This window comes from Lathyrus oleraceus, chromosome 4 (genome assembly GCF_024323335.1).
Source record: "Lathyrus oleraceus cultivar Zhongwan6 chromosome 4, CAAS_Psat_ZW6_1.0, whole genome shotgun sequence".
In the NCBI taxonomy this organism is placed as follows: Eukaryota; Viridiplantae; Streptophyta; class Magnoliopsida; order Fabales; family Fabaceae; genus Lathyrus; species Lathyrus oleraceus.
The window spans coordinates 461,569,081-461,577,658 of record NC_066582.1 but is presented as its reverse complement, the minus strand read 5'-3'; positions in this window follow the sequence as shown (position 1 = coordinate 461,577,658).

The following is an 8,578-nucleotide window of genomic DNA, read 5'->3' as shown; positions in this document are numbered from 1 at the left end:
TTGGATCATCATTTGGCATAAGTGAACTTGAACCTTCCATACACAAATGCATAGCTTTCCAACATGACTTCAGCATTGTTTGTACTCAATTATGGACCATAAGGAGTGATTACATGGGCCTATCACACGCTCATGCACCCATGCAATGTACATTGTTATTTTTGGATCTTCATTTTAAGTGTGCAAATATCAATCCATGTGGCTATAAATGGAACCCCTTGCCATCAGAATGAAGGACCCTGCACGCCAACTTTGATTCCCTACCTTCAAACCCTCTCATTCAAAGGATAATCTTGAGAATTTCCATTGGAAATTGAGTTTGAATCTCCATTATTTTGAGATTCAAAACTCCAAGAGTCATGTCCCTTTTGTTCATCCAATTCTACTCCATCAACTGTCTTGAGCAAGATCAATAGCAAGCAAGAGCAAGATCGATTGAATACAGACCTGCATTCAAGGTATTTTCCAAAAAAAAACATATTTTCGATACTCACTCAATTCTCCATAATTATTCTTGATCTTTGGTTGTCTGAAGTCCTACCAATGTAGGCAACAAGATTGAGTTGCTTTGAGGTCAAATCGAAGCAACTCAGATCATACACCTCAAAATTCAACTCCTTGTATCTTTTAATATACTTGTAGTTAGGAAAAATTCAGGCCAGATTCGAGCTCTTGAGCATTTTTACTTTAAATCCATGTCCATCTTTTTAATTTTGGTGATGGTTGTGAGTGAACCAGTCCGGTGAAACTCACCGGAGAAGGAGACAGGAGCTTTGGCTCCGGAGGTGTGTTGGCGCTCATCTGAACCACATGATCCATTTGAAATGATTTGCCGCGTGCCTTGGTGTTGCATACCATCCCTGCAGTGTTTTGACTTGTTTCCACCATGAAACGTGCGCTAGCAGCCACTTGATCTTCCACCTCAATTAATGAGGGAGATCAAGTGGTCCACGTTTTTTCTATTTTCTGAATTAAAATTATTTTTTGGTGAATATTTTTTTGGTGAACATTAATTCATATTTATTTGTGAATATTTTTAATTGTTTAAAAATAGTTTTAAGTTTCCAAAATTAATGAAATTTTTTCTCCAAGGTCCTTTGACCTTGTTTGACCTATGATAAATCTCATGGCCATTTATTTTGTGTTTTGATGAGGTTTTAGGATTTTGACCAACCATAATTTAATTTAATGCATTATTTGATTGATTTTAATTGTTTAAATGTAAAACAAGTTGTGTTTAGCTTTTGATATTGACTTGTTGAGTTTGACTTATGTTGTTGGGCATTGGTCAAGGTTGATTTGACTTTGTTGAGTTAAAATCATTGGATTTAGGGGATTAATGAAATATACATTTCATCTCCCAAAATGAATGAATGACTTTAATTTGATAAAAGTCCTCCTTTGATCAATTTATGTTGATTCCATTTCCCCTCCCTCTTCATTTCAATCCCATTCTCTTCTCATTTATTTCATGGACCTATGATCTCTCTATATCCTAAGGCTAGTTGATTGCAAAATCAACATAAGTGTGGATGAGAATAGGTCCACCTCTTTTGCATATTCTTTTAAGTGTGGTGTGTTTTAGGAGTATGGTTCATAATATCATATCTCTAACATGCATTAACACTAAAATTTTCATTGTCCGGCCTCAAATAGTTGTGACTTCTACATAAGTCCAATTACGATTGCTTAACATAACGCTAAATTGTTGACACAAAAGACATAGCATTCTAGTAAGTGAGATTGTAAGTCTCCCCTCTTTCATGGTATTGTGTGGAAACTTGGCCTTTTTTCTTCCTTTATAATATGTCTTGATTCAAGGATCCATGCTTGTGAATAGTGGGTTGAGTGTTCTCCAAAGAATGACTTAAACAAAGCAAAAGCAATACTAACTTCTAATCAACTAACAACTAACATTTAATTTCAAGTCATTTACTTTTTTGAACTTTAATTTTAAGTCTTTATTCATTTGTCATTATTCATACCATTCGACTTGTTTACTTTAATGCCATTTTCATTTTGCTCATTTGATCCTCATTTGTGATTATATTGTGATTGTATATACTTGTTTGTGTTTGTGGTCTTTTGACCTTAATGTACATAATAACAGCAAAAACCCTAAAAGACATTTATATGGACTGTTGGATTATTCTGAGACATTAAACTTAGAATTAGGCAACACTCCATATGCAAAAGGATTTGGCCAATGTCAACTTTTATGAAACCAAGTGCTTGTGATTTGGAACTTCATCTGAAGTAAATATTATGATCCCATTTGAATTCATCTGCTACATGGTCTTATTGAAGCTATTACTTTGAACCTGTGTCTGATGCATATCCTTGAGTTTATCTGATACATGGGAGATCATGAAGAAGATCGTGGAGTTGCTAAGCTTGGATGTGGCTATTTTTATTTGATTCCTTTCTCTTCATCTGGCTATTTGTGTATTCATATTGCTTGATTCTAAAGTCCAATGGAACTTTGAGTTTCTATATGACATTCTTGTCTATTGGATTGCAGCCCATTGATCAGATCTTTTCAACTCTTAACTTTTAAATTTTTGCTTAGGATTAGTCTCTTCATCTTTTCCCCACTTCTTTAATTTTAAATATCTCCCCTCTTTCAAAATCTTCTTTGTTTGTGATTTCTAAACTTAGACCATATTGCAAATTAGAAACTTTGGCCTTATGCCATTGAATTTTTAAAACTCTTTTCTTAATCAAATTTGTAAATGAACTTAACTATACTTGACTTAAAAATTTCAAAAGACAAAAAGAACTAACACTCATTCAAACTTTTTAGGCATTTTGTGCCCTTGTTAAACTTAAAATTTTTGTTAAAAGCAATGCATCCACTTTGAAATTGTTACCACGAACTACGAGGTTTTGATCCCTCATTTTATGTTTGTACGTAGGCACAAGTGCGAAGGTCTTGTCAAACATAAAAATATAATCAATGAATTATTTTCTCATACCTCCGCTCTATTTATTGCAAACATCATTTTGTACAAAAATATATATGCATACAAAAAAGGGTTTCCTAGGAGTACCTAAGACACTTTGGGTGCTAACACCTTCCCTCTGTGTAACCAACCCCCTTACCTGTAATCTCTGCCATTTTATTAGTTTTGATTTGAAAACTTCTTTCTTTTGGGTTTTGTTCGTATTTTTCTCTTTTCCCTTGGAAACAATAAAAGTATGGTGGCGACTCTGGTTTAATTGACGTCTAGCTTGTCCATGGCTTGATGGTAATGAATTTACCGCTACATATGCATTTAGTAAGACTTTATGTCTCATATCCTTTTCATGAGAACTTAAGAGTCAAACACTTGAACTCTATAAAGTGACACCACTTAATTCTCATATAGGTAGACTATATCAGAAATGCATCCATAATTATGCATTCCAGCAAACATATGCTATATGTCTATTAAGAAGAAAAAATTCATCCTTCCACATTTATTCTTATGGTCCAAATACTTTTATCCATTGAGTTGTATTTGTTGTCAAGTACTTCAATCACTCTAATAGTATACTTTTATCATTGAATTCAAGACTTGAGAATGAAGAATGATGATGTGATAAGTGTTATAGGAAAAGCATGACTTAATTAGTTATATAGTTGATGCATGCGGGATAATAGGTAGCTAAGCATTCTGCTATTTTGGAAAGGGGAAAGATCATGAAAATCTAATTGTAAAGGAAGCTCTAGTATCTTTTGGGGTTGATAGTGTACCGCTCTTAGACATTCTTACTTTATCTTTATCTGTAATTATCCATCATTCAATAGAGTTGTAGAATTTTGCATGATCCATATGTGGTATCTTCGTCAAATGATTTATTGTTCTATCATATTCTACCACATTAATAAAATGTAAATGGATGTTGACGTGCTTTTTCATCTCATGATACACTCGATAATTTTCTAAATGAGTTGCATTTTTCCTATCACAAACTACCTTTGCACATTCTTGAGTAATTCCTATTTTCCTAATCATAATCTTCAACTATACGGATTTTCCCTCTTTCATCAAAGGAAATATACTCCTTCTGAATAATAGATAATGCCACAAACATATTATTAAGTTGCCTTATAAATAATAGTCATTATAAACAACATAAACGCAAAATATAATATATATATATATATATATATATATATATATATATATATATATATATATATATATATATATATATATATATATATATATATATATATATATATATATATATATATATATATATATATATATTAGTATATATATATATATATTAGTATCCACATTTTCAATATATTGTGCATCTACAAAACCCTCTAAAGAGTCTTCCTCTTTAGTTGCTCTTGTATACTTAAAACCTCCTTTTAGTAATTCATCCAAGCATCTTAAAACTCACTTCAAAGTTTTCCAATGCACTTGATTTGGATTTTATATAAACTGAATCATTATGTTAATTGCATATGTTAAGTCCAATCTACCATATCATACATGATGCTTCATAACTCACTAGCATCTAAAGTAGTGTCCATCTTCATGCTCTTTAGAATGGATAGACACCATAAGTATTCCCTTAAAGCTTGGTTCTTAAATTTCAGTCTTTCCTTAAAAAAAATGGTTTTTAAATTTGCATTGAGTTTTCATTCATCTATAAAATCCAAATGCATCCAACTACTCCTTACTTATTAGGTATCGTTAAAAGTTTTCATGTCTTGTTCTTAGCAAATAAAATCATTCCAGAATTCACTATCTTCAATCATTTATGACTCTACTTACTCTTAAATGACTCTCTCAATGTATTCAGTTTCAATTCTTGCATCTTTTCAACTGCATTTAGATCATAATAAACAAATCAATATAGTAATATTATGGTGCCACAATCTTCATCCCTTATCTATTGTTTGTTAATATTCAAGAGTCATTGTATTGTAACTTAATGGTGGAGGATTATCCTTCTCTTTATCTCTTATTTAAGTAGTGAAATGCTTCACAGTAAGCTCAACTCTCTCGGCCCCCATTTTTAGAGTCTATGTTGTCCATGTCACTATACTTTATACTCATGTAGGTATGATCAAACATAATTTATATATTTATTATGATCTTGATCATTCAGGTTACATCTTCCACAACTTTCAACCCTTCACACTTTCTAGGTATATAGTGAAGACACATTTTTTATTCCCGACATCAAGTTTGTCTATTTTGATATGTATAAAATCCAATACTCCATAAACTCTCAAATTTGAATAGTCTATTAGTTTCTCACTACAAACTTCCATAAGTATCTTGAAGTTTAGTCTTATTGACAAATATTTGTTGATCTAGTAAGTTGCAGTAATCACAATTCCCCAAAAAATGTTTGAGCAACAACGCTCCCAAAATCATATATCTTGCACACTTCAAGATGGTTGTATTCATGGTTTTAGGTAGGCTATTTTTTATAGTGTTCATGCACGGTCATATATGGCTTAATACATTATTTTTTACAAAAATCATAAAAATGGACTTAAACAAACTTCAGGTTACTCTAGATGTTCCTGCCACTATTATAGGTCATTCTTCGAACTTTTCAAGCTAGTCAATTTTATTTTTCAAAATATGAACCCATACTCTTTTATAAAACCAATTAATTATAGTGTAAAAAAATAGAAAATACATTCATGAGTAACTACTCTAGGTGGACCCAAAGATCAGAGTGTACATACTCAAAGCGTTTTCTATAATTGAGTTTCACTACGCCAAAAACTGGAATAGACAGCGCACCTTAGATGGCGCTTTCTTAAAGAAGCGCACTCTAAAGTGAAGAGAAAAATAAGGAGGAATAGACAACGCACTTTAGAGGGCGCTTTTGTAACAAAGCGCCCTCTAAAGTGAAGCGAAAAAATAATGAGGAAATGGAGGGACACCAATAGAGGGCGCGTTTATGAAAGCGCCCTCTAAGGGTACCCTTAGAGGGCGCTTTTAAAAAAGCGCTCTCTAAGTCCATGTACATTTCCAGTTTATAAAGCGCTTTTGGAAAGCCTTAGAGAGCGCTTTTTTAAAGAAACGCACTCTAAAGTGAAGAGAAAAATAAGGAGGAATAGACAGCGCACTTTAGAGGGCGCTTTTGTAACAAAGCGCCCTCTAAAGTGAAGCGAAAAAATAATGAGGAAATGGAGGGACACCAATAGAGGGCGCGTTTATGAAAGCGCCCTCTAAGGGTACCCTTAGAGGGCGCTTTTAAAAAAGCGCTCTCTAAGTCCATGTACATTTCCAGTTTATAAAGCGTTTTTGGAAAGCCTTAGAGAGCGCTTTTAGAAACGCCCTCTTAGGCCCCCTTTAGAGGGCGCTTTTTTTACACAAGCGCCCTCTAAGGTCCCCTTTATTAAACATTAAAATTATAACATATATACTGCATGTCTCTTTATTTTCCCTCTCTATATGCTATTTCGTTTACGTAACTGGGTTTTCTCTCTACTGCGATTACTCTCGTCCTCCGTTCGTTCTCCCTCCCTCACCGTCGTCGTCGCCGTCGCCTTTTTCTGCTGTTGCGTTCACGTTCACTGAGTTATCTGCGTCCACCGTCGCTGTTCACTTTCTTCTCCATCGTTACCGTCATCTTGAAGGTATTTCTCTTCTCCATCGTTACCATTCACTTTCTTCAAGTGTTTGATTAGGGCATTTTCTAAACTGAGTTTTACATTTTGTGCATTATGTTGATTAATGTTGTTTAGGGAAAACGAGCACTATATGGTGTTCATGAGCACCTTGTTGTAAGGTTTTTTATTTCTGATTGAAAACTGATGTCATTTGGAGTGTGTTTGAGCTTGTGCTTGGAAGTTTGATGATTATGGATGCAAGTTTGTTCATGTTCCAAACACCATAAGTTTGCATTGGTCTTTTGTATGCAGTAGGTGTGTGTGAGTTTGTATTCAATAATGATGAAAAAAAGAGAGAGTTTAGATTGTTGTAACATGAGAGAAATGGAAGGTATATGAATGTGTTTTTTGTGTAGCTTCACGAATATGGTCATTGTCTTACTTGGGTCTTATTGAATCATTTCTATATTACAGATAAAATGGCTAACCAAGACGATACCCATGACGCGAGTGGATCACGTAACAATGTTGAAAAAGAAATCAAACGAGGATTGACTGTTATGAAGTCAATCATTCGTGCAAGAGACAAGGGTGAAAAATTCGAAGTACATTGGAGTGCTGAAGACCAACTAATTGAGCCTAACGTTCAATGTTGGCAAGTTACATTGGTTCCCTTGTTCGACAACATATTCCGATTACATGTGATAATTGGAGAAGTCCAGAATTGAAGGTTGGCAAAGAAAAAATATGGTCCGAGATACAGGTACTTACCATATATTATTATATGTTTTTTTTGTTGACTATTTGTTGACCATATATTGTTATAATATTACTTATAATAACACACTCCATTTGTATGTTTTTTAGAGATCCTTTCACATCGATGAAAGCCGGCAAAAATATTGTATTCAATTGGCCGGAAAAAGACTCCGAGGATTTCGATCCTTTTTGTCCAACAAATTTCTCAAGGATGAGGAAGGAAACTTTGTTGAAGCAGAACGGCCAATGAAGTATGCGGAGATTATTTCAGCCGAAGAATGGGATAACTTTGTCGCCAAACGAAGAAACGAAAAATTCCATGTAATGTCTATTAATTATGGTATTATACAATTGTTAAGTTACTTGGTTCTAATATGCCTTAAACTTTTTTATCCAGGAAGTAAGCGACAAAAATCGGAAAAGGGCATCAAAACCCGCGTATCCGTACAAAAAAGGGCGTACGGGATATGCACGGTTACAACAAAGAATTGTGAGTATATTCAAATGCTATGAGCTTATACATTGTCACAATATGTTATAATTGATGATCTTATAATCTGATTCAATTTGTAGCTAGCCGAGGAGAAAAGTGACGCAACATCTCTTCCGGAGCACGTATTGTGAAAGGCTGCTCGGGTTGGGAAGGATGGGGCTGTCGTTGAAGCGGTTCAAAATGTTTATGACGAATGTGTAAGTATATGAAACATTATTTCTTTAATTATATCGAAAATTTTATTAGACATATAATTCATTTTTAATCTCCTCTAATAATATTTCAGGAGACTTTATCCCAAACCTTACCTTCAACCGAGGTCCAGGATTGCAGGAGCATACTTAGTCGAGTACTAAATGTTCCTGAGTATTCTGGTCGTGTGAGGGGTAAGGGTTTTGGTGTGACTCCGTCGTCATTTTATAAAAAACCAAAAACAAAAAATCCTACCAACAAAGAGGTGATGGAGACCTTGGCGGAGTTAAGGGCAGTACTCAAACTGCAAAAGGAGAATGCAAGGTATAGAGAGGAAAGGTGCGGTTCTGAGGCAAAAGATACTAGTGACCGAGCTAGTATCAATTGTCAACCGAAATTTCCCGAGGTAATTATATATGTTATTATGAAATTAAAATAGCACTCAAAAAGAGGTACAAATATATATACCCATTGAATTATATACGCAACGATTTTGTTGCATCACAAAAAGTCATGATTTAATTTATATGAATTTTTAGGTTCCCGGTCGAAAGTTG